Source organism: Ochotona princeps, chromosome 17 (assembly GCF_030435755.1).
Source record: "Ochotona princeps isolate mOchPri1 chromosome 17, mOchPri1.hap1, whole genome shotgun sequence".
NCBI classification, from domain to species: domain Eukaryota; kingdom Metazoa; phylum Chordata; class Mammalia; order Lagomorpha; family Ochotonidae; genus Ochotona; species Ochotona princeps.
The window spans coordinates 5,799,840-5,825,327 of NC_080848.1; the positions used below are offsets into that span (position 1 = coordinate 5,799,840).

Genomic DNA, 25,488 nt, shown 5'->3' on the forward strand with positions numbered 1-25,488 from the left:
AGAACAAGATGGAATCTCCCGGAAGATCTGGAAACCATCAGCGTCCCGGGAAGCTGTCCATGCCCTCTCTCTCCCCTGGCCCAGCCCAAGTGCTTTCTTCACAGCAGCTGTTTCAACTCTTCTCCTTCCCCAGGCCTCTGTGTCCACCCAGAAGTCTCAGGGCTGATGTCACCTCCAGCTTTACTGAACCCAGTAAGCCATGGGTTGATAGAAACTCCCAGTGGCTTACGAGGCTGGCTGTGCCGTTGGGAAAACCTAGGTTTAAGTCTGAGCTTGGAGAAAGGGGACAATTTCCTTAGCTTCCCTCTGGCTGTTTCCTTTTGTGGAAAATGAGGTTTTTGTGAGGATTCAATTAGATAATGTGGGGGACTTGCACAAAAACAAAAATGAATGACAGCTCTTAATTCTTAGAAATACTACTACCATTGGGACCAGCACAGTGGTATAGTAGGCTAATTGTCTACCTGTGGCACCAGAATCTCACATGAGTGCTGGTTCAAGACTCAGTTGGAAGATCTGGGAAAGTAGCGGAGGATGGTCCAAGGCCGTGGGATCCTGCACCCATGTGGGAGGCCCAAAAGAAGCTTCTGGCTCCTGGCTTCAGATTGGCTCAGCTCCAGCCATGGTGCCCATTTCGGGAGTGAACCAGCGGGTGCAGGGGTCTGAGGACTGGGATCAACGTCTGCTACTTTCCCAGGTCATAAGCAAGGAGCTGAAAGTGAAACAGTTTAAACTTGAACCAGTGGCCTTATGAGATCTTGGCGCTGTGGGTGGAGGCTCTGCCTGATATGCCATGGCATGAAGGGAGAGGTCTATATCAAGATTAGATTGTGTTAAGTCTTCCTGTCAGTGGTCTTAGTTGAAGTTTCATGTCTTCTGCTGGCCTCTCCAGTGAAACAGGACTCATGGGTTCCCATCTTTGTTCCAAATGTTAAACTTTGGCATCTCCCTACCCTCTCTTTGCCCAGCATCCTCCTCTTGCTGTATGTTCAGGTCCCACTGAACATCCCAAATTCTGGCTTTGGCTTGCTTGTTTCCTCCAAGCACAAGCTCATCCCATTCTAGCAGATTTATCCATATTTACTTGATGCTCTTTCTTTCCTCAAGTCATTGTCATTTGCCTTCTGGCCCTGCTGCTCTGGGGAGAGGGAATCTTCAAAGTCCTTTCTAATGCGCTTCTTCAGTCCCACTCAGCTCCTTGGGAGTCACTGGCTCAGCTGGTCTATCCCAACCAGTCATCCTCATACTCCTTTCTCCCCAGGAATCCACAGTTCTGTTTCTCTCCATGCTTTCACACATGACTTAGCGTCACCTTGTTTACTCTCTCCCTGAGTGGACTCATCACTTCCTCCTCAGAGATTTGCCACATCCACATCTCCAACCCTCGTCTCTTCCAAGCTCCCATTCCCAGCTCCTTGCTCCTCCCACCCATTCCATTTTCGAGTATCTAACATGAAGCCATCAACTGTTCCATGTTGCTGTTCTCTCTTTCTCCTTCTGTCATCCGTCCATCCTTGTTGATCTAGGTCTTATTGAATCAACCTTCAAAGTGGTTCCTTGATCTATTTCTTTCCGTTTCCATTGGTTCTCTGATATGGGTCTAATTTGGGTCACTTCAGCCTTTTTTTCCTTTTTGCCCCAGTTGCTGCTTCCCACGGGACAGTGGGGTGACCTAACAGTAGGGTGGCCCTGTAATTTATTGTCTAAACACAAAAGGGAGTGAATGGGAGTTCTGTTCATACTTTGACTAAAGACTGACCTGGGCAGACCGAGATGTGTTACAAGGACATGTGATGATGTGTGGAGTGCCCAGCTTCATGATGATGTGGAATTGCAGCCTGATACCCATGGCTCGCTCATCGTCTGGTTCACTCCTGTGTTTTCAGTCTCACCCAGACTCTGGGCTCTCTGTGCACCTCACCACCAGTTATCCTGAATGCTTCGTCATTTCCTGTGCTATACTGTCTCCCAACCTGTGACCTTACAATTCCACTGTACCTTCCTGCTTGTCCTTCAAGATTCAAGTCACACACTACACCCTCCCTAAGCCTTCCTCCAAGCTCTGTAGAGTGAATTTCTTCCTCTTCTCTGTTCCAACGGTGCATGGAATACTGCTTTTGCAGCATGTCCAACATTTCAAGTTATCTATGTACACGATGTTGGTCCCTGAAGATGACACGCTGGAGGTGCTGAGCCAGCCCACATCCTTCTCTGCATTTCTGAACTCTTAGCCCCAATCCTCACTTGAAGAAGTGAAGGAGAAGTGAAATGTTCCTTGCTGCTTTCTGTGCCAGATGATCACATGGGGGTCTCCTGTGCCAGCTTGGCATTGTGGATATGCATCTGTCTCCCGTGACCACATGTCTCCCTTTCTCCCTAAAAGAGAAGATGAGTCTGGAGAGATTTAAATCATTCTCACAGCTGGGAAGTAGCAGAGCTCTCATTTTCAACAGAGAAAATGCCTAAAAAGTGAGCTGTGTGGGCAACAGGCCCTCAACACACCCTTCCTCTAACAGAACAAGAGCCAACCATTTCTGTCCAGGGGAAATCCAAGTCAGAGATGCACCAAGGTCAGGGTTGAACAGGCAGCCCAATGGAGTTTGTAGGTGGAGGAGAGCATTGTGTGCTAACGTTTCCTGCTTTGGTTATGTGAGAGAGATTTTATGAGCAGAACAGTCCATCAGAGCTTTTAAATTTTTAAAATGCATAATCTCCTTGCTCTTTGCTCTTTCATCCTCTTGACAACCAGGATGGCAGAGTATCTACGGCCAGTTGATCTACTGCATGTATCTTGCATGCAATGCAACCTTTGATCATAAGCTCGCACACAGTTGGGGCAATCAAAACCAGGAGCCAAAGAGCTCTTTGGAAGGATCCCTGGGCTGTTGCTTTTGCTTGCCACAGGGGCTGATTTTTCACTTGATGTTTCCCAACTTTCCATTTGATTAGACTGTAGAGGAAAGTGGCTTCTAGGTTGTCAGATGGTTTCATTATCTGGTATTCAGGGCAGTCTGAGATGACCACTGGTTCACTTCCCACAGGGTTGCCATTGCTGGGGTGCTGGGCCAGGCCAAAGCCAGGGACCAGGAACTCCAACCAGGTCTCTCGTGTGGGTGGAAGGCGTAAGTATTCGGGCCGTCTTCTGCTTCTTCCCTAGACACATTAGCAGGAAACTGACTGAGACTGAAATCAGTGCTTATATGTGATGCATCGCAGGTATTAGTTTAACCTGTAGAACCGCATTTCTCTATTTGTCCTTTTCTAAAACTCAGCCCACCAGAAACAGCTTACACAACCCTTTGACCATTGTCTTGGATGCAGGGAACCTTCTGTCTCTCTCCTTTCTTTTCTGTGGAACTCACAGCCAGAGGGAAGACAGAACAAGGAACTTAGTAATCCAGAAACCTGTACAACTGCATGGTTGGTTAGAGAGGAAGCATCTCAGGCTGTCATGGTTAAAGTGCCTGGCATTCTCCCACCTCCGCCTTCCCCTAGTCTACCATCTGCTTTGACAGCAAAGGGAGGTGACAGCAGAATAACCTCCTCGGAAGGGATGTTGGTGATCCAGAAGCTGGAAGACCTATGCATGGGCTGAATAACAAGGAGCACCTTGGATGATGGCTTTTGCATGGCTGTTTCAGATGGAAAGATGGACCCGGAAGTAGAGGGGACAAGGTCCATTCTGCCCTTGTGCTGTGTGAAGTTCATGGAGAAGTGGAATTAAAATAGCGCAAAACATCGTGAGATCCATGCACCGTTTCTCCACTGCTCCCAATCTGTTTTTTCCATGAGTCTTTTGTGAAACTCCTTGTGTTTTTCTGATTTTTTTTTTTTGGACCTGGGAGAGATTCAGATCAACCTCAACACACTAAGTATAGGCTGAAACTGACCAGTGGCCATGCCCTGATGTTGGCATGTCGTATGTAGCTGCTCTTGCTGTACGATAGTGTTGCAATGATGACCATGTTACCTGCAAAGTAAATGACCTGCAGTTTTTACTATTGGGCCTTTTCCAGAAAAACTCTGAGATTTTGGGCAGTCCGTTTGCATTTTAAATTGTTGGCCACATGCTAAACCACTTAGAAAAAAGAAGAAAATCTAAGGCCAAGTGAGCTCTGAGACATTTTTTTCTGATTATGAAATTATCAAGTAGAGAATTAAAAAGCCACCCCTAATTCTGTCACCCTCTAATAAGGGCTGTTAATCTTCTTGCTGTGTTTGCATTGAGGCTTTTCTATGAATGTCTGAAAATATAAGAACGTGTAATTATGTAATTAAAATCCTACTGTGCTTACTTTTGTGCCTTTTGTGTCTGTGTATGCTTCCCATTCTACGGTGGTCACTTTGCAGGTCCTTGAATATTGCTTGTTAACATGGTTTTTAATGACTTTTTAATATATGTCACGACATCATTCAGCATCTACACAGTTTTGAGTTATTCGTAATTCCGAATAGTATGTGCTGCGGCAGACACCGACTCAACAGAGCTCTTAGTCTGATTCTTTGATTAGTTCCTTGAGATAGATTCCCAGAAGTGGAATTACTGGGTTAAAGGGTAAGGATGATTTTCAGGGTCTTGATAACATATTGCCAAATTGCTCTCCAGAAAGATTGTACCCATTTATGCTCCCACCAGCAATGTATGAAATTGCCACCTTACCCTGCTCTCAGCAGCACTGAGCACTATCATTTAAAAAAGTTACAAAATTGATAGGCAAAAATTGCATTTTGTTGTTTTGATTTGAATTTCTTTGATTACTGGTGAGGTTAAGCATTTTTTCCTTATGTTAAACACTTCTTCATATGTTTATGACCAAAGGGAATCTTAATAGCGGTCTTCAAGCATGCAAAGGGGTTATTTAGTAGATTGGGACCAGCTGTTCTCAAAAAGAAAATGGAAACATTTAGACTCCACCAGGAAAGCACTCAGCTGAGGGTCCTGTGGCAAGCAATGATCCCACCAGTGGTCAGGTTCTGATGAAGTTGGTGGCACCACTCAACACCTCTTTCCTCTGGGTTCAAGAGCAAGGGAGGATGTTACAGGTGCTGGAACCACTGCTTAAGTTTGCACGTTGGTGTTGAATTGCTTCCAAGAACCCTATGTGAAACGGCTTGCTTAGATGTCATTTATCAATCGTTATGTCAAGTAGGGTGGAAACCTTCTCCCCAGCAGCCTGGCTGCAATTCTGTTGTGCTCTCTTGCCTCCAAGGGAATGGATTAAGTAGTCTCCTCTGGGTGGATGGTTTTGCAGACTCTTCAGAAACAAAATGAAGGAGGTATGACCCCCAAATCCTATCATCCCACAACGTTTTCTCTTTTGTACAAATCACAGCGTAGATAGGGGCGATGGACTGTGCCGGGCCCTGTGCTTGCTAGTACATACAAGAATCTGGTCTGGGAGCACCTCACACAAAGTTTCTTCTGGGATCCCCTCAATGTTTTGGTCTCCGAACGCTAAACATCAAATGACAGAGGACAGAACAAGTCAATCAACCACCTCAGCTATATGTTGGCAATAAAAAGACTGGGCAACTGGAGACTATATGATGGGCTATATCAATCAGTAGATTCTCCAACGACCGCATTGTGTCTGGAGAGGTGAGAGTGGCAGCAATACAGTTCTGTGGAACTATCAAAACCACCGTGCTGGCTCTCCCTTCAGATCAGAGACGGTCTCCCCAAGAAACTGATGAACTTATCTGGACAATAAGATGCTGGACTTTTTGCCTGGTAGATGCTTGCAATGAAAGAATCTCAACTGAATTTGAACTGTGGTAATGCAACAGGGTGGAGGAATCCACCATGAGGGGAGGTAATTACAGTGCCTATAAAACCGTGTCACATAATGCAATGTAATCCAAAAAAATAAAATAAAATATATAAGCAAAAAAAAATCACAGCATAGTTGCATGTGGTGTAAACTTGCCTGTGGTTGTCCTTTCCTTGGGGTAAGAGAAAAATCTTCCACTTGACCTGCACCAGTCACCTTCAGAGTCCTGCTGCAATATCCAACCATGTCCTCTCCAACTCTTCTACTTCCAGTTCCTCAGATATCCTAGATGCTGGCTTGCCTCAGGAAATCATGCACATTGCCACTTGGCAGAAACTGTCCCCTTACAACCAGTCTTGAGGAGTCACAAGTGCATGCATACATGAGTACACACACATGTGCATGCAGTTCTTTTGGTGTAGCTTGCGTGTTCCCTGCACAGAAACAGCACATGTAATTATTTGATGAAAGCCTGTGTCTTCCATGAGAAACACCAGCTTACGTGCAAAGAAATGATTCAGGTTTGCTTTGCAGGGCTTAGAGTGAAATACAGAAGGGATGAGGTCAGTACTGCTTTCATTTTCAAAGACTTACTTATTTTGCAAGAGAGAGAGAGAGAGAGAGAGAGAGAGAATGAATCTTCCAACCTCTGGTTCACTCAGATGGTTGCAACTGCCAGCACTGGACCAGGCCATGGGCAAGAACCAGGAGCTTCATTTGGGTCTCCTACAAGGGTGCAGGAGCCCAAGCATTTGGACCACACTCCACTGCTTTTCCCTGGTCAATAGCGGGGAGTTGGATCAGAAATGGAGCAGAGGAGACTCAAACCAGTGCCTGTGTGGGATGCTGGCCTTTTGGGCAATAGTTTTACTGACTATACGCCATAATACTGACCCGTGAGACCAATAATTCTTGCCTTATTGAAGGAAGGAAGGAAGGAAGGAAGGAAGGAAGGAAGGAAGGAAGGAAGGAAGGAAGGAAGGTAAGTTCTTGGCAGCCATCCCTGGCTGTGTATGCTCTTAGTCTTCATCTTGTTTTCACTCCGCCCAGCTCTCTATTCCCTCAACAGATTTGCAAATTGCAACTTGGAAGTTTGGAAGTTCACTAAGAGTGGAAACTATTCTCCTTTTCCAGCTGCCTCTGCACCTAGTGAGGGGCCACAGACATCATCAGTGCCCGGTGTTTTCACCGAGTGAGTGCATTTGCACAAGCCCTCCCTGTTTCCTTTGGTACACCCACGCTGTGCATCACTCATGGCACACGTTAGCCTGGGATTTGCAAGGAACCTCAAAGTCTTTGACCTTTGCCCTTCTTGAAAAAAAAAATCACCAGCTGGCTTCCTGATGTTGGTGATCTTCCTCAGAGACGGGAGTTAATCTGAGAATTCCTTTCAACCTTTGAATGTCTCTCTGGGTCCTTTAAGTGCAGCTGGCATGTGCCGAGGCCCATCCATCCCCAGGCTACAGATTTGGAAGGGGCAGGCTGTTTTGTTCTTACAGTCAGACACAAGGTGAACCTGGGCTTGGGTTTGGGGTGTGTTCTTTTTGGTGATATTCCAGGCACTTTGGGCAGTTCCTGGCACATAGTAAATTCTTAGAACAGAACAGATGAATAAATATTTCTGAGCCATGGGAATTTGTAGGAAGAATAAAAATATGAGAAAGAGCACTTCACCTTGACTTCGGCATCTCATAAAAGAACTGAAGACTTCACCTTTTTGTTTTTGTTTTTGCTTGCATGGAACCCAGAGGGCAAAGTGCAAGGTGAGCAGTGTCTTCAAACTGTCTGCCACCCTCTCAAGATCTTTCGATTTCTTTCCTATGATGGGGACCTAGGAGAGGGCCCTCTTACTTTCTAGCATAAGACTTCTAATTCAGTGTCTTTCCTACTCTGGACAGGTGTTTGAACCATGCTGGGCTGTTGGGGGAGAAGTGGAGATGGGAACCCCAGTGTCTCTAGTATGTGGTAATCTGGGATTTTGGGGGGCATATCCGTATCCCAGACCCAAGCCTACCTGCTCAAATCTCATTGTTACCACCCAGAAATGGCTGGGACTGGTCCCTGTGGACACTTGCATAGCTCATTGTTGCCTTTCATTTGCAACATATCCTTTTTGTCACCCATCCACCCATTCAACAGAAGTTTGGGACTGATTTTAATTCCCATACTTTTCTGGTAATGAAAGATGATGCAAAACTGATGAAGGCATTTATGCAGCATTCAAGCCCCTCTGATCCCATCCTCATTCAATCTCCTTGCTGGGTGGTGGCTTGCAGCAGGAGCCTGGGGTCACACAGCTGTGGGTTGAAATCTGCAAATATCATCTCCTTTGTAGCACTGCAGCCTGGAGAAGCTAGAGGACAATGGTGAAACGGAACTGAGCATAGTAGATACTATTGCCATGGGTTTGTGTAGAGGCACAGAGCAAACTTCCCATCAAGTTAATGGTTGGCAGTTTTGCTTCTAGGGCTTAAGGTGTGGAGGGATTTCAGCTTATTCAGGGTCTCATAGCTAGGAAATATCAGAGCTATAACTCAAACTACATTGTGTATCTCCCTGCTGGATGCTGCCTCTGGGAGATTATCTGGACTTCACAACTCTTCAAAGGAGTAAAAAATTGTCACCCTACATTAAAGTAGAGGAATCTGAGATTCATACATATTTCAATGATTGTTCAAGGGCATTCAACTAGTTGGTGTGTTAACTTAGGCCTTCCATCTCCCAGTCCAGGGCTGTTCATGATGTGGGTCTTGCAGTGAGTACCCACATCACACACAGCCTCACTTGCATGGGAAATTCTGAGATGGGGGTTCCACCAGCACACTTGCTGCAGTTGATCTGTCAGGATAAGCCCTGAGCCACATGCTGAACACCTGAAAGCAGAACTCTTGGTGTGAGGGAGACAGGGATATTACACAATGACCATTTTTTTCCTTCTTTTCCTTTCTCTCCCCTTCTTTTCCCTCCCCTTGCCTTTTCTTTTTCAAGGGAGAGAGAGAGAGAGCGAGCGAGAGAGAGTGAGCGAGCGAGCGCACCTTATCTGCTGATTGACTTCCCAAATGCACAAAACAGTAGGGCCAGAATGGGCCACAGCCTGGAGACAGGAGTTCAGTCTGTTGTTGAATGGCAGGCACCCAACTACCTAAGTCATTCCCGACTGCATCCCAGGATCTGCATCAGCAGGAAGCAGGAGTCAGAGCTGGAGCTCCGATATGGGACACCAGCCTTCTAACTGGCATCTTAACCATCAAACTGAATGTCTCCCCCAGACACAGGCCCCTTTCACATGCCCCCTTTACAAATGAGGAAACCCAGGCCCAGAGAGAAGCAATGACTTGCTTAAGATTAATCAGTTGGTCAATGACAAAAGTTAAACTGGAACCCAGTTCTCTCTCTAGTTGGAGCCATCAAGCAGAGCTCCTGGACCTCAGGCTGAACCTTGCTGTGTCCTGTAGTCCAAGCGCAACTGTCTCAAAGAAGAAAGTTTAAAGGTTTTCTGGAAAAGTTCCGTTTTTACTCTTGGCTGAACCCAGGTTCATTTGCAAGGCCACGGGACAGTTTTCACACTGGTTTTTGTTCCCTTTCCTCCAGGATTTCTATCTTTGCCTTTGCAGTGCCTGAATATACAGAGCCTAGAAAAAACCTGCAACACGTATGCTTATGTGTGCTCTAGCTCTCCTTCATGAGTAAAAGGGCGGAAGCCCGTGGCAGGAGGCCTGTAGATGTGGAGGAGGGAGACGTTGGATCTTTCCGAGGAGTAGGGAGGATGTGTGTTCCTGTCAACTGGGATTTGCTCAACTGTGAGTGAGACAAAAGCCAAACTTAAATCAGATGTTAAGCAGAAAGTCCATTGGTGTATTACTACAACTCCTTCAGGCACAGTTTGATCCAGAGAGTTAAATCATGTCAGTGAATGACTCTCCTCCCCTCTGTCTCTGGTGGGGACCTTCACCCTCATTGTTGGAGCATGCTATCTTCTAACCATGCTAGAAAGCCACATTTTTCAGTCTCTTTGGGTGTAGGTGGGGGCTGTGTGTGGAAACTTCAAGCCCAGCAAATGTGAGTGAAAATCAGGTGTGCTGTGTCCCTCTCACCTGTCTCAGGAACTCTGAAAGCCACCTGTTAGGTTGGTACCATTACAAGATGGAGGACTCGAAACTTCCAAGTTGGATGTCAGATGGCTAGAAAGCCGTCTCACCTTCAGTGAGATACATGTGAGACATCAGCCTCCACTGTGTGAAGAGCCCCGTGTGAATTTCCCCCTCAGCTTAGTGTGCTCACCTCTTTGGGCATTACCCTTCTTGGTGTTGGCTTTGTCCCCAGGCAGACTCTCCATCCAGGCTCTCTAATGTGGGCCTGTGGCTCCATGTCCAGCAGAATGAGGCCCGTCTCCTCCAGTTACCCTAACTCCAGACACATGTCTGTTCACCAACCACCCCTGCTGCCCCCAGGGGATGATCTGCCCTGAGTGCCCAGACAATGGTATATTAGTCTACGGGTTGGGGTGGGGAAACCTCCAGAGAAAACTGGCGGTGCTGGCTAGCAGAATGAGCACTAAACCCAAGACCTAGCTAGGTCCTGCCTTCATGACTGTCCCATCGAGCCTCCCCGGGGAGAGGTTGGCTTGGCGGTGAGATCCAGGCTCTACGGCCTGGTGTTGGTGCCCTGGATGGTTTCTTCGTAGGGTATTTTCTTGGCTTGAGTGGGTTAAACTTTAGTGCTCCATTTCCCCCACTGTGTATGGGAATAATAATGGCGCCTTGTTGATCAGGTTTGGGGTTGATCGAATGCGTACACAGTTCAGTACAAAGGCATGCCGGTGGCCTGCAGTGTAGCTGTAGAGGTGTCTCCTGAGGGAAACAGGTGAGCAGGAAAGAAAGCCCCAGCATGGATTTCTCTAAATTCCAGGGACAAAGGCCTAGGACACACTGAGGCATCTCTGATAATCGCCACTGTTGCTCTCCCTGAACGGGAAAGTGCTGTTCAAACAGGACCTCCCTTTGGAACACATTGAACCTCCCGGGGTGGTGGGCACAGAAGGTGGGAGGGTCTGCAGCCCTTGCTTCTTCCTGCCCCTCACTTGAGCTTTGACTTTGCAGCTAACTGAATCTAGATAATGGAGCTCCCATGGGTGCTTTGGCACAGTATTATTTAAAGGCAGAAAAAGGGACAGGGACGACTTGTGCTAGGGTTGCTGGTGTAAAATCACAGAGGGAGGGTGAAATCACATGAGTGACAATGGTGACTGGTTTGCTTGTGGCTTTGCAAGCAGAGCTGGAAGTTTCTGATGGCAACACTGGCATGGCCACGCTCACTGCCGCGAGAGGTAGGGAAGCACCAATGTGTGAACTCGTGTGCATTTTGAGTGCCTCCCTGCAAACATCCCAGGAGCATATTAATCACCGGCCTTTGTAGTCCCTTTCCTGTCTCATTTTGTATCTGCATTTCCCATGGCATTCCATTCTCCACACTGTCCTCTGTGGAATTACAGGGTGTTCTTTTTCACTGCAGCAATTAGAGAAATTGCCTGGCTGGACCAAGGCTAGGGGGGTCAGAGCTTCTTCTGAGAGTGCCAGATATGGACGGGCAACCACGCACTGAACTTGACACTGACGGTTCGACTTGAGTGAATCACTGTGAGGTTTCTGAGTGGTGGACTTTGTTCTCAGGTCTATCCTGCTCATTCGAAACAGAGTGAGAGAGAGTTTACAAGAAAGAATCCCGAAGTCAACAAGTGGTCAAGCCAGGATTTAAATCCAGGATTCTGGGGTCCAGAGCCCCTTTGCAGAACCCCAAGCCTGGGCTCCCATGTCTGTTCACCATAGTCCACGCCCTCTGTTGTGCTGGGTGCAGGCCACTATTTAGGAACACTTTAAAGCGCTCCAATCCCACTGCCCCCCTAAAGTAATCTTTGTTTAAGAAAAGATTTATGTATTTTTATTAGAAATCTAGATATACAGAGAGATCAAGATAGAGAAAGATCTTCCGTCCATTGGTTCACTCCCCAAGGGGCTGTAATGGCAGGAGCTAAACCAATCTGAAGCCAGAAACCAGGAGCTTCTTCTGGGTCTCCCATGCAGGTACAGGGTCCCAAGACGTTGCACCATCCTTGACTGCTTTCCTAGGCCACAAGCAGGGAGCTGGATGGAAAGTGGAGCAGCCAGGATACAAACCTATGCCCATTTGGGATCCTGGCATGTGCAAGGCAAGAATTTATTCACTGAGCCATCGTGCCGGGAACCATCTTCTGTGGTTCTACCCCTCACCTTCATGGGGAAGAGAGTAGGGGCTGTGGCATCCCAGACCTGGATTTGAATCCCCCAATCTCTTTTAGGAACTGTGCGATCTGAGTCGGTCCCTGATCTTTCCTGCCTTGACCTCTCACTGGATGCTGGGTGTGGCTGCCTCTGCCAGGATGAGGTGAGGATTACAGGTGTGTCCAGGGCTGCTGCGAGCCAGCCCCACGGGCCCCTCTGACTCCTCTGCCAAGCGGCAGTGTCAAGGCTGAGCATGCTCTGAACATCACAGCGTTCACTGTCTAGACCTGCAGCATCCGTTGCTGCCTACTGGAACTGGTTTCTCTTTCACCGTGTTCCCTCCCTCTTTTCTTGTCTTTTTTTTTTTTTATCATCATGGTCAACTGATCTTTCTTGGGGAAGCCTCTTGGTTCTGGTCATGAATACCTTGGGTTGGGAGGACCTGGCTGTGCTGCAGTATCCTGGGAAGGGGTGCAGGCCAGTACACACCCAGTCCATGCGTTGTCTGGCCAGAAGCTGCTCCTCAAACAGGGCTGCCCAGACTGCACATGCACAAGACCCCCCGGCAGTCTTGGAAAGGTGTGGATTCTGGCCTGGCTCTTGGGGGGGGGCTTGAATATCCCGTCACAGGTGAGCACCTGGGGGGATGTCAGTGCTATAGGCCTGCAAGGTTTACACGGAATAGCAGTGGTCTGAGGCATTCATTCTCTCCTACCTGGAAATCTCTGGAGAGACTCTAAGTCATCCCAGTGCATGCCTGGGGCCTGGAGACCTGCAGTCATTTCCCCAATACAGCATGTGAGCCCTGGAGCCAGTTACTCTCACCATGTGGGCCTGGACCACCAGCGCCATCCTCTCTTGGGGCTCTAATGAAAGGTAAACTCTCTGATGATCTTCCATTGGAACCACTGAGGCAGATGCTCTAAAAATGGTTTGGGCCCTCTCTGCTCTAGGGGCCCTCTAGGTATTGGAGAGTTGCCCTTCAGGTGATTCTTTAGCATGTTGGAGCTCATTTCTGGTGGCAAGTGAGGGACCCCCTAGGGTGTGCTTTAAAAATACACCCTGGGATGGCTCTTGGCCTGGTGGTTGGGCTGTGGCTTGGGATATCCACCTTCCTTATGAGAGTGTCTGGGTTCAATACCCAACTCTGGTTCCTGACTCCAGCATCCTGCTCATGGTAACCCTGGGTGGCAGTAGCTGATGACTTCAGTGATGGAACTCTTGGCAGCCATGTGGGAGAACTGGATTGGATTCTGAGCTCTGGCTTGGGTCTGGCTCAGACCAAGGCCATTGCAAATATCTGGGGGAGTGAATTGATGAAACAAACAAACAAAAAAATCTCTCATCCCCCATCCTCTCTTTGTCTGCCTGTTTCTGTCTTTTGTGTCTGTCTCTAAAATGAAGAAAGTAAAAACAACAACAACAAACACAGATCAATTACATTAGGATCTCTGGAGTAGGGGACCTGGATCCAAATGAAAACATACATACACATGCGCACACACACACAAACACAGAGAGAGAGAGAGAGAGAGAGAGAGAGAGAGAGAGAGAGAGAGAGAGAGAGAACTGTGTAGCTGATGCTCTTTGGGTGATTCTATCATGTAGCCCAATCGAAGACCCACCCAGCCTCTTTGGAGCAGCAGGGAAAGCACTTGGATACAGGACTGGCCAAGATGCACCTGCAGGATGGTGGCTTGCTCCACTGGAGGCATCTTCTGTGGATGCAACCCCAACTCCGCGTCACACAGGATGGGGTGTCACACAGTGGACTGAGGTGACACTGATGGCAGAGAGGAGAGAAATGAAGACAGAGACACGAGGATCAAGGCCCAGGTGGCTGCTTGCTCTCCCTGCTGGCCTGCAGGGAGAGGGTGAGTCCTTGCCTCTCTCTGCTTGCTCCCTGCTGGGAGGGGCTGTAGGGCTCCTGTGGTCATGCAGAAACCTAACCTCATGTTTATAAGGCACCTCCCAAACAGAAAACGATTTGGTCACCTTTCTGGCCCTGGATCTCCTTACCAATAAGCCAGTCTGTGCTTTGACATTTTTGCTTTTTAATTTTTGCTGATTGTTTGTGGCCTTGGTTTGCTTCCTGCTTCCCTCATCTCCAGCTGGCTCATGCGTCCACACTCTTCAGAGGAGCTCTCCCCAGCAGGTGCCTGCTTCCCTCCAAGCTGTCCTGCTCAGCAAGTGCCTGGGCCATGCCAGGCTGTTCGTTCTGCACCCTCTCCTCACCGTGGGGATGACGGTCAGGGTAACGTAACCCCTCCTCAGCTCTGCCTCCTCTCTCCCAGACCTTCTCTCCAGCCCTCAATGGGAGCTTTGTATTCACAAAGAATAAACCTGAAACTCATCCGGCCCACGGCAATTGTTGTCTGCCGGCTCCTGAGCCTTTTGGGTCTGACTCTGTAAGGGATCTTGTAATTCAAACTCTAACCTGTTTATTAGAAATCCAAGAAAATCATCTAATAACATTTCAACTCGCAGGAAAAGCAAACAAAAAAACCCTCTTCCTTCCCATCTCCATTCTGTCCTCACACCCTGCTTTTGGGTCCCTCTGACATCTGCATCTCAAACTTGGTGTGGTGGGAATGTTTTCTTCCTAAACACAGGGGTTGTATTGTGCACCTGTGTGCAGGATTTTCACGGCAAGGTGGGGGCTGCCTGGGAGAAGCTGAAGGCATGATTTAGATTTCTGCTTGCTTGGGCTTTTGGCTGAGGAGTTCAGCCTTTCATCTTCTAGGCCCTCATCATGGCTTACTCCATGACCAGAAAGAAATCATTGCTCTGACAGGCGCTGCCCTGACTCAGTGAGCTCTCATCCTCCTTACTCACCCCTTTCCAACTCTGTCATTTTCAAGTGATGACGTGTGTGTGTGTGTGTGTGTGTGTGTGTGTGTGTGCAGGTGTGTGTATCTGGAATCAGGTACATGGAGGGAACTGCTCATCCTTGCTCAGAGATGAAATCCCAGCAGTGAGCTTGGGGATGCTGTGTGAAGACAGTGCAGCCCTGCTATCTGCGGGAAGATTTGGTGTAGGTCACTGTGACTCTACCCAGGCTTGCTGTATGACCTGACGCGGTGTGGGGAGGTCACTTCTGACCCTTGGATTCACTTGGCAACCTGATGCCAATGCTAAAATGTCTGACTCCTTCCCCCCACACCTCCACTCAGCTCTCCCAAGCACTTCCCTTCAGCTCTGTCTGCCATCTGAGCAGCAAAGGACGGTCCTAGACATAAGGCAGAGCTGGAAGTGTGAAGGGCTATCCTCCAGGCAGTGTGCTCTGCAGCACTAGCAGTGGCTATATTATAGGGGAACTTGTTGGTGATGCAATTCTCGGATTCCATCCTATGTTGGCTGAAGAGGACACTCTGGCACAGTATCAGGAATCTAGGTTTGAGCAAGCTCTCAAAGTGATTGTTGCCATGCCCGAGTCCCAAGTTCATTGCCCCAGGTCAGCAGGAGAGTACACACAGAGCCTGAAGCTGCGCTGATGACACCTGGAAGAGAGGGATGGATCCCCTGCTCTCCTTCGGGTGAGAGAGGGTAGCCCCTTCTGCAATGGTCTAACAGCCTCCGAATGATGCTGGGTTCCTTATGGGGTTTTTGCTTCCCCTTGGGAAAGTGGCTTTTCTTTCTTGAGGGTAATGGCAGCCAGTGTTTGGATTTGTGAAAATGTTTTCCTAGGAGTGAGAATTTGAGAAGAAAAACAGCTCAAATGGAGAACATGGTTCTCCGGTGTGTTGAGTGTTGAAACGTGAAGCGATGACTTGGTGGTTGGGAGCAGTTGTGGTTGCTCTAACAGACCACAGGCTGTGGCTGAGCTGACAGGACCTCAGGTACAGAGGAAGCCACAGCACGTGACTCCACAGCACGTGCTTAGATTTGATGGCTACTCTTTCTAGCAATGCAATGAGATGTCCTAGTGTGCCCTTCCTTCACCTGCCATCAAAAACTCCTCTCCCAGGAAGTAAACTTGTGCTTGGGTTCTTAAGAAGACTTCTCAAACGTTGGCCTACCGATTCCTTGCGACTGAGTGTTGCTAAAAGCAAACAAGCCAAGTCTTACAAAGTGAGCTGAAGTCTTATTGGAGAAGCCAGCAGTTGTGTACCAGGCTAGATTCCCAGCTCCTCTGAAGGCTTCTGCCCAGAGAAAATTCATGAACAGCCTTCTTCCTGATTAGAAGCAACAAGGGTGTCTGTCCTTCAATAGAGGAAGAGCTCAAAAATACCTCGCACGTACATCCAATGGAATACTGCTAATCAGCGACAGGATTGAGTGGAATGTCGAGCCGCACAGACGCAGGGCTGAGCTGTAAAGTTGACGGCTAAGTGAGAGGACGTACCTGGTCTGAAGAGGTGCACATGGTGTCACTCTGTTTATCCGAGATTTTGTAAAAAGGCAAAATTACAGACAACAAAGGAACAGAGATTCAGGAGGACAGAGTTGAGGTGGGAGGGCACGAGCAATGTTTTAGGGCAATGGAATCCTTCTGGTGGATTCCATAATGCTATGTATAGAACATTATGCATTTGTCAAAACCTGCAGAACTTGACAGCAAAAAAAAAAAAAAAGAGAGAGAGATGTTGTGTGGGTGTGATTTTAAGAGGTTATTTTGGAGATTGGGGGATCAAAGGATAAAAGGCAAATTGTGATAGAGGAGTCTAAATGTATGAAAATAAGTGAAAGGGGTGGAGAGACATGATGCTGACCTCATTAAGTTACAAATAGACGGAATCTTCATAAAAAAGGCGAAGAGACTGTGCAGAAGCACTGAGCTGCAGTTGACGAAGCTGCTTGCCCTGGGGTGTGGGTCAGGAGTTTTCCATGGGGTGTAGGTCAGCAATCCCGATCCATGTGTACTGGAATAGAACAATGAAATGAGTAGTGGTGGTGGATGGTGAGAGCCAGTGTTCACACTGATGGAACACGACTTCACAGGTAAGGAACGTGAGCAGTCTAGGAGGAACTGTGGGGAAATATGAGCATGAGCTCATGTTTCGCTGCGCATGGTGTCACCTAGAAACAATCCCAAATACACATGTGTGTGTATAAACACGGGTTAGTACGCACACAAGTATTTCCTTGCTTTTTCAGCTGATAAGGTTTATAGTGCCCCGGAAGAGGTGAGCGCACCTGGTGAACAGATCTTGGGTCCTGGTCACTCTACCCAATTAGAAGGTAGAAGGCTCCTTGAAGAAACCACCCTCAAGGATCGATAGATGGAGAAGGTAGGAAAATGCTCGCAATGCAAACAAATAAAGCAAACAACAAAATACACACAACTAAGGGAGTGTGGCACATGAAGAGCTTCCGATTGTCAAAGCTGAAATGACTGGAATAATGGAACAGAGTAGTATCGTATGACATTTCAAAGAAAAAAAAAAACTATCACACACAAGTCCACACTGGTATACACAATGGAATGACTGGATAAAGAAGTGGGAGATAAGGAGTTAGTCTTCTATATAGAATCCCAAATAAAGTCTGTAGCGAGTCTGCCCTCCAGGAGACGGGGGCCTAAGGACTTCCTTCTGAAGGTTACTGGGGAAAAGGAGGGAACGAGTGACGTACGGGGGAAGAACCTGACAAAAGCCGCCCCAGACAGACGCTCAAGGGCCAGGTCAGGCGTGGTGTCACGTTGCAAGGCTGAACTCTTGACAGGCGTGTGGGGAAGGGTGCTTCCTCCCTGCGCTCTTCCTTCCCCGAACTCATAACCAAAGTCTGATGAGAAAACCATCAGATAAACCCAGACTGAGCACTCAAGCAGGACCCCTCAAGCCTGTCAAAATCAGGAAAGGCAGGAAACGTTTGAGAACTGTCACCGCCAATGAGAGCCCAAGATGACAGTTCAATGTCACGTGGCGTCCTGGCTGGGATCCTGGGACACAGGAAGGGGCATCGGGGAAAAACTGAAGAAACCTGACGCAGCTTCAGACTCTGTGAAGCAAGAATGTCCCCAGACAGTTTATTTTTTAAAAGAGATTTATTGATTGATTTTCAAGGCAGAGTTACAGAGAGAAAGGGGGAGAATTCACTCCCCAAATGACCACAGCAACGGAGACTGGGTCAGGCGAAAGTCTGCAGCTCTACCCAGGTCTTCCACGTGAATGCCGGGGCCCGAGTACTTGGGCTGGCTTCTGCTGCTTTCCCAGACACATTAGCAGGGAGCTAGATTCAAAGTGGAGCAGCCGGGATTCAAACAGCCAGTCTTATTGGACATGGATAACACAGGTAGCAGCTTACCTGGCTGTGCCACCACACTGGCTCCATATATGGGTTCATTCATTATTAAAAATATACTCGTTCATGCAAGATGTTAACCATAGGGGAAACTGAGTATATGGTACTAATTCCACAACTTCTGGAACTATTCTAGAACTAAAGGTTAATTTTAGAAAAACAGAGCCAAGAAGGTTCTTGTCCTTAGAGGTGCAAGTCCAAGATCAAGGACGCCGATAAGGAATCATAATCGGGCACTGAGATCAGATTGGCCGTTGGACCACCTGTGAGGGAAATAAGTATACTATCGTGTGTCCAAGCAGAAGCGTCAGCTCCGGTAAACGCCAGGAAAGAAGGGACTTGCTTAGTGGCTATGTTCGCAGCAGGCGAGAGGGACGGTGTGTGTGAGACGGTGGAGGGATGACAGTTTTTAAACAAGAAAGCCAGGGGGAGGGGACATACTCAGAAGGTGGCATGGAAATGAAAACCAGCCAGGCATTGAGGGGTAGGCAGAAGAGGGGTTGAGCAGTGTGGAAAACCAGCCAGGCATTGAGGGGTAGGCAGAAGAGGGGTCGAGCAGTGTGAAAATAAAAACTTTCCTCATCTGAGAATGTCAGAGGAGAAGAAAGTTAACATTGGTCTAAGACAATAAGTGTTCTGTTATATGGAAGTGACCATAACTGCAATAGAATGTTAGTCAAAGGGAAAGTCAAGGTTTTTTTTTTTTTTTTAACTTGTCCTGGCACTGAAGGAATGGGAAAGGTGAGAGAAACCCAGTGTGTGTAAGGATGCAACGAGAATGCCAGAGAGAGAACATGATGAGACAGGAACCACAGGAAAGGGGCCGAAGGGCTGAAGTCGGTGAGAGACCCTGGTCTTGGGGCCTAGAATGTGAACATCGTTGTCTGGAAAGTGTTGTCCTGACTCAACGGGCTGGAAGAGGAAGATGAGAAATTCCGAGCCTCGTTGCTTCCTCTGACACCACAGGGATCTCGGGGTGAGTGAGGAAGGGGCGGCACCGTGGGCGTTCACAGAGGGAGAGGAGACGGGAGCCAGGGAAGCAGTCAGCTCTGGAAGGTGTGACGGGTGGAGAAGGAGGGGCGTTCTCCCAGGACCCTTGCTGTTGACACGGGCAAGATGATGGCAGTGCAGAAGCTTGGTGTTCCAAGCCAGCATGAGAGCCGCGTTGTCTGCCCTTGCGTGGCAGTCCGCAGGGCTTAGCGAACCTTTCTCCTTTTTCTGACTGGATTGGCTTAGTTGTTGCCATCCCATCCCTTGCTATTCCAAGCTTCCTGTTCTTCTGGGTGTCCTCTCCTCTGTAGTTTTCAGCTGGGGTCCTTTGTGTCCAGCGCAGGATTTGATGAGGGGTGTGCAGGGGCCAGGCATGCTGCTGAGCACTGGGTGACACACTGGATGGATTCCCGTGCAGAGGACCACCGAACCCAGGGTCAGCAGGGCTGAGACACGCTGCCTCATCACCTGAGACAGAAGACCTTCCGCACTCTGCAAAAGTCTGTCAGATCCAGAGTGATCGGTTCATTCTCGCCTTTGTGGTGTACCCCTGATTGGGGGAGATTTGAAATGTGCAGGTTAGCTTTAGGTCCCGATGCCTGTGGGAAGATCGGGGCATAGTTTGCAGTGAGCACATAGGTTTAGGGGCTGCTGGATACCCCATCATGTGCAGAAACTCCTGCCCATGATCGTCTTGGGGAGAAAGTTCTAGAACGGGGAATACCCAAGCCAGATGGCTGTGGAGGTGTGGGGACTGCAGAACCAACCTTGGTGCTTCGATTTGCCTGCCTCTTGCTCTTCCAGGATAACTTACAGCTCTGTGGGCCTCCCCCATTCCTCAGGCTAGCCCTCTCCTGGACTCCGTTGTCGTATTCTGATTGGCTCAGATGCATGAAGCATTTCAGTCACCTGTCTTGAACACAGCAGAGCAACAGGTGCCTTCATTTCCTCCCCCAGAGAGTGGGAGGCACAATAACCCTCCTTAGCATCCTGAGGATGAAATGAGATTGTCCAGAGATTGTCTGTTCCAACCCCCAGCAAGTGTTGGAACTCTGGAAGGAGGCCAGGTTCACAGCACAGGGCCTAACCCCTGTCAAAGCCACATGGAGGTCACTTATGTCCTCAACACTGGGCACTAGGGAAGGCTCAGCAGACAGTTTGGAAAGACAAACACAGACTTTATGATAAGCTGTGAGCAGAGTAATCATTTCCTAAGACTCTTGACCAAGGCAATTCCGAACTGGAAGACATTCACAATGGAAATCTGTTGTCCCATGGCCACAGCGTCCACCTGAGGGCCGAAGTCAAGGTGCTGGCCACGTGGGCCCTTCTGAGGGCTGTGGGTGTGTGGCCCTGGGCCTCTCTCCTGGCTGCTGGTGGCCACAGGCATTCCTTGGTTTGTGACGGGTTTTCTCCCCTGTGCCCCTGTGTGTGTCTGTCAGGGCCCAAGACCCTCCTCTCCTTTTCATAAGGGTTTTGGTCCCCTGGGAGGCCACCCTAAGGGCCTCATTTGAACTAAATGACTTCCACCAAGGCTCTGAATCACACGAGGGCCCTCGATGAATCTGGGGGAGAGAGGCAGATAACGTGGTTCAACCCTGCCGTGAGAACACTGCGGACCGGCTGCTGGAGGGCGGCCCAGGCTCTGTGGCGTACTGCAAGCAGTCCCTATAACGGTCTTTATTTGGGACAGGAAGCAGGCAGGGGGTGGTATGGAGATCTTCTATCAGAAGTTCTGCCCCTCCTGCCAGCCCTACCCAGCTGTGCTCTCTCTCCGTTGACCCACAGAATGGAGAGAATCTCCTAGCCAACTGGCTCTTCCTCTCTGGAGCATAGGACCCCCGAGGAGAGCCTTAGTCCTTGGAAGGAAAACCCTTCCTTCCAGCAGCACGTCCTCTCATAGAGAAGCCACAGCTACGCCAGGGCCTTGAGCTCCCTCCAGGGGAGTCCTTGCGGATGACCAGGGCACTGATGAACCAGGACATTCACCCCTGGAAGATTCTTTCTGCCATGCCGTGCCATCTCTGTGCCCAGATACGTGCAGCAGCAGCAGTGTGCAAATAGTTGTGTATGGGCTGCCCCTTGGCTGGGTAATGCCACCTGCGTTAGGTGGCACCTGTACCCACAGTCCTCCCCGCTCCCTGCTAGCGTCAGGGCTTGTCTCTAACCCTGGGCACTTCCCTGGCTGTGACACGCGTGGTTCCTGTTCTGTTGCCACAAATGACTTACTGTTCTTATCTCATGCAAATACACTGAGGCTGGGGGAGGGGTGTGCTGGCAGGAGGGGGTGGGACCTTAGCAAACTTCCCTGTTCCTTGATCTCTTTGCTCAACAGTTAATCTGTAGATGGGGAAAATGAATACACAGAGCAGTGGAAGGCTGGGGGCAGAGCTGCAGTGAGCAGTATCTATGGCTTCATGAATGCCTGGAGCTGCTGCTGCCACTTCTCCTGCAGCAGGTGTGTGGCTTATGCTACCAGCCAGGGGGACTCCTTCCAAGTGTCGCAGGGTGGGTGCAGTGACCTGCTACTTCCCAGGTGTCTCCCTGGTAGCCTGTGTGTTCTTGCCCCTCAGTGCCTCCTGACCCAGCCACACTCCTCTTCCTCACTTGGCTGCCTGCTCCCACCCCCCTGTGATGCTTCTCCTCTGGAAGGTGCCACGGCTGGCCCTTTGTGTGGGGCCCTTCCTGCCGTTCCATTAACAGAGAGCAAATCCCTGACCCCCATCCAGATGGCACTTCACCAGCCCACCCACCCTAACCCTGAGCTCTTTACCACTTGTGCTGTCACTTGGCTGTGCTTTGCCTCCTGATATGCAGGTGTTCAAGGTCACCAGCTAACGACACAAAGGGGTGGGCCTCAGTCACGGCATGTAAGAGGTGGGCCCAGCCTGGGTGGGTCCTTATGTCGCTGGGCACTGTTCTTAGGAAAGGGTTGTTATAAGCTTGGCTTTCTCTCTGAATCTCCCCCTTTCTCTCTCTTATGGTCTTTCTCTCTATAAAGCTTTCTCTCGCTCTCTCTCTCTCTCTCTCTCTCTCTCTCACAGTCTTTCTGTCTCCTTCCTGGATTGCTTCACAATCTTCCCTCTGTACATGTTCCATCACCGTCTTCAGACTCTACTCCAATGGGGCTGCCCAGTCTTGTACCCAAAGCCCCCAAACCGTGAGATCTAGCAGCCTTTTCTCTTTATAAAACTAGTTGCCTGGGACATTTCATTGTGGTATAACAGAAAGCTGACGGATGTGACTTGATTCATTTCCACGTTTCTCCCAGCCCCATCTGTCTCTCTCACCATCTGTGCTTCCTGCTACCCCAGCGATCCTGGCCTCTGTCTGTTTGGTCTCTGTTGCGATTCCTTTTTGAACAGTCTGAGCCAGAGGAGGCCTGAGATGTGTGTTTGAATGAAAGAGAAGATTGGAACCTGCTTTCTGATTTGAGGGGGCTTCTTATGGGGAACATGCCACTTGTCACAAGCAGGGCCATGTATGGGTGAGAAGCAGCTGGATGGACAGGCTCTTGGTCTTCAGGCTCAGGCCACTTTGGGTTTGGACTGTCCACTTCTGCAACCTTAGTGGACATTATTTAACTTCCCTGGAAGGCATCGATGGTTGCTGGATTTACTGAGATCTTGACTGTAAAATGCTTAGAGCTCAGTGGATCTATCTTGGCTCCTCCAGCATGTTAGCTGTTGTTGTCAGCATCACTGCGGCTGACACCTGTGCCTTTACCTGATGCATGCCTTACAACCTCCCAGCTGGAGCTGGGGAGAGGTGTGAGTGGCTGTCATCTCTCTGCTGTCCCACCAGCCCTTTGGAGCTTCCACAGAAGATTGAATAGAATGACGCTGTGAGAAAGTAGGGAGAGACTCTCAGGTGACCCCCTGAGCCCTGCTGTACTCGCCTCATCTGGATGCTCCGCGTGCTTTTGGCAATGGGTTTAATTTGCCTCTGTCCTACGTGACCTTCCCTAGAGTTTTCCTCTTTTTGTGTCTTTTTCTGCTTTGTTTTGAATCATCATTCTTTCTGTATTTCCTTTCTTCCTCCAATCAATGTGATCTGGTCAAACTGTGTCCACATCAATCCTTTGTACCTGGCAACTGTAGACAGGTGTGTCTTGAATGAGGCTCAGATGAATCCAAAAGAGGTGCTTGTGCCTCTGCAGTAAGCCACTGGGAAGGGCTGCGGGAGCTTTCCATCCTGGGCTGGGCGTGGTACCCTTTCTAAGCTTCGATGTCAATAGAGAATATATATGCTCATTTATCTCCGGTGGTATTTTCTGGCTTTTTGGGGATAAAGTTTGGTCTTTGCACTTGAGCTGTGCATCCAGGTGGCTAGGCAGTAGGGGTCAGGTGGGGAGCAGGTAAGGCTGTAATCTCAGGGACTGCTTTTGGGGAATAAAGAGGAACCTGGTGAATAAGGCTGTGTCCTGTTCCTCCCTTTTACCACATCACCTTGACTGCTCCGCCTTATCTGGAGAGCATGCACATAACAGACTTTTTGCAATTTTGCACTTAGTGCTTTAGAACATCACGATGTTGTGTTTTTGTGGGACTTGGAACAGTTCGGAGAGAATCAGTGGGTATTTGGTGCAATCTTCTTTTTTTTTTCCAGAGAAACTCGGGGGGGGAGGGGGAATATGATTTGATCATTTAAAAATAAGCTTACAGAGACTTTCCAGGAAAGGGAGATGTAGTTAGGTTGGATATTTGTGTCAGAGCCTGGGAGTGGCATGCACTCTGGCATGCATTGTTTATTCCCTTACTCAGCAAATACGGATTGTTGATGCATGGTCTGTTAGTCCTTCAGCTTATAGCGGGGACTAAGACAGACAAAATTGAGGCCATCGTAACACTTGCTGCTAGTGAGGGAGACAGATAACGGATACATTTATACCATCACGACAGATAGGGGTACGTGCTGGAGGAGGAACTGTATGGAGTAAGGGGCCCCCCGTGTAGGCATTTGACGGGAAAGTGTCCCACTGATGTGCTTGGAAGTAACAACTATAATTCCACTCCATTTATGCCCAGCAGATTTAAAAAAAATATTTATTTATTTGAAAGAGTAATAGAGAGGAAGAAACACACACACACACACACATACACACACACACAATCTTTCATCTGTTCGGTCACTCCTCAAATGGGCACAATAGTCAGGGCTGGGCAGCCTGGAGACTGGAACCCACCCATGACTCCCACGTGGGGGCAGGTGCTTAGGCCATCCTCTATTGCTTTCTCAGGTGCATTTGCAGTGAGCAAGACAGGAAGCAGAGTAGCCTGGATTCAAACCAGTGCTCATGCGGGAGGCCGGCTCGTGGGCTTTCAGAGGACTCTTGCCATTGTCTTACTGTAACCCTGCTGGTTTTGTGTGCATGTGTGTGTGTTTAAGGGGATAGTTCATGGAACTCAAGGAGGAAAACTTGCATAGGGTCTGCATGAATGAAACGTCCTCCCTCCTGCCCCCCCACTGCTGGAGCTGGGAGGCGCAGTCAGCCCATAGCACTGCACAGCCTTGTACAGGATGACGCCTTGGTGACAGCAGGCGAGGGGAGCTAGGGAGCGGTCATTTCCCTGGTGGCTCTGGGTGGAGACGCAGCAGGGCAGGAGCCAAGTGCTTCATTTCTCTCTGGGGTGAACCCGAAGAGTCAGTGAGTCTCAGCCTTCCACCCGGTCCCTGGATTTATCTCTCCCTGGCTGCGAGCTGCAGTGTTTCAAAACCCTCTTCCTCCATTACCAAATGCCCCCTGGGAGCCAGGTTGGCTGTTAACTGTTGTAGAGCTGGTTTTGCTGCTCCCTAGGCTTCTAGAGTTACATCCAAAAAGTGAGGGTTTGCCTTCTGCAAAGGGCACTCCTCCTGGTGCTCAAGGGGTCATGACTGTCCCCCCACAGCTGTGGCCACTGTCTCTGTGCCCCCACCTCTTCATGTGGCACAGGACGACACGTGTTCCCTCTGGGCGGAGAAGTCAACAGAGAGAACTGTGTGCAGTTCTGTGTGCTGCTTTTGCCCTTCCTTGCATGGCTCTCTTGCTAGAAGCCTCCCTGGTGAATTACAAATATTGGAGCCCTGAGAAGCTGGGGGATCTTGGTGATGGCAGCGTGAGCAGGCAAGTGGTCCGTGTGGGTGGGGCCACGTTGCAGGGGGGTGGGCGGGGCTGTGTCATTTCTAGAATGAGGAGCAACATTCCTGTCTGTGTCAGCGTGGTATCTGTGGTTGCAGCTCTCTGCAGC

The 25,488-nt window shown here is 49.1% G+C and overlaps 1 long non-coding RNA gene across 1 annotated transcript in view; it reads left to right on the forward strand.

Annotated features, from left to right (window-relative positions):
• The window catches only part of LOC131482378 (uncharacterized), an 88,011-nt gene that overhangs the window by 8,574 nt on the left and 53,949 nt on the right, over positions 1 to 25,488 (forward strand). The window contains exon 2 of the long non-coding RNA XR_009246940.1: positions 17,126 to 17,259. This is a non-coding gene — a long non-coding RNA (uncharacterized LOC131482378). The remainder of the gene's footprint in view (positions 1 to 17,125; positions 17,260 to 25,488) is intronic.